Source organism: Emydura macquarii, unplaced genomic scaffold, assembly GCF_026122565.2.
Source record: "Emydura macquarii macquarii isolate MOO-44397 ecotype Brisbane River unplaced genomic scaffold, CSIRO-AGI_Emac_v2 contig_3389, whole genome shotgun sequence".
In the NCBI taxonomy this organism is placed as follows: domain Eukaryota; kingdom Metazoa; phylum Chordata; order Testudines; family Chelidae; genus Emydura; species Emydura macquarii.
Genome location: NW_027133526.1, coordinates 44,218 through 45,419, shown reverse-complemented (window position 1 = coordinate 45,419; position 1,202 = coordinate 44,218). Strand labels below are relative to the sequence as shown.

The 1,202-nt window shown below is 45.0% G+C and overlaps 1 pseudogene; it reads left to right on the top strand.

Annotated features, from left to right (window-relative positions):
• LOC137144002 (olfactory receptor 10AG1-like) lies at positions 1-926 on the top strand (annotated as a pseudogene).
• The last annotated feature ends 276 nt before the right edge of the window (positions 927-1,202 follow it).

Below are 1,202 nucleotides of genomic sequence, written 5' to 3'. Positions count from 1 at the left end.
ATGGCGAGTGGAAATCACATCACAACACCTGGCTTCATCCTCCTGGGATTCTCCAGCCTCACGAACTGGCAGGGTTTGCTCTTCATGATCTTCTTGATCATCTATGTGGTGATCCTTCTAGGGAATGGTGTCATCATCTTTGTCACGGTGCTGGACTCTGCCCTGCACACCCCCATGTACTTCCTCCTAAGGAACCTCTCCTTTGTGGAGATCTGCTACTCTTCCGTCACCCAGCCCAAGATGCTGGCCAGTTGCCTGGTTGAGGATGGAAGTATCTCATTCACCGGCTGTGCTGCGCAGACATATTTCTTCCTTTTACTAGCTGGCACAGAGTGTTTCTTTCTGGCGGCCATGGCCTATGACCGTTACGTGGCCATATGTTACCCCCTGTATTACACACTCACCATGACCCGGGAGGTCTGTGCTAGGATGGTAGCCGGATCCTGGTTTGTCAGCATCCTGCTGCATTTCAGGCAGACATATTTGGTGTTTTCTTTGCCCTTCTGTGTGTCTCATGAAATTAACCATTTCTTCTATGACATTCCCCTTCTTCTGGAGCTGTCCTGCGTGGACACCTACAGGAATAAAATGCTCATCTTTATTGCAGCCCTCCTATTCCTAATCACCCCTTTTTTTTAATTGTTACTTCTTATATTAAAATTGCCAGCATGATTTTGAAGATGCCGCCAGCCCAGGGCAGGCGCAAAGCCTTCTCTACCTGCTCCTCCCACCTCACTGTGGTGACTCTATTCTATGGCTCTGGCATGACTATGTATTTGAGACCCAAGTCAAGGGATTCCATGGACATTGACAAACTGCTCTCGCTGTTCTACACCATCATGACTCCAATGTTTAACCCCTTCATATATAGCCTGAGGAACAAAGACCTGAAAGCTGCCCTAAGAAAATTGGTAGGTGGAAAATGATTCCACAAAGTACACCACATGTTCCTCAGAAAATGTTCTAGATTCCGCTAAAGGCAATGCAGAACCCACAAGTTACATTTCTGGTTCTTTAAGGGATGCTCAAGATTTCTGACAATATAATCTAGACTATATGGAGAGTCCGCCAGACATATTACTAATTATTTTTCGTTCCAGATTACTCAAGATACATTCTAAACATCCTAACACCCTGAAGAGATTCATTTTGACATTCAATGTGATACATTTCATATTCCTCATGATATAGTCTGATTTTCA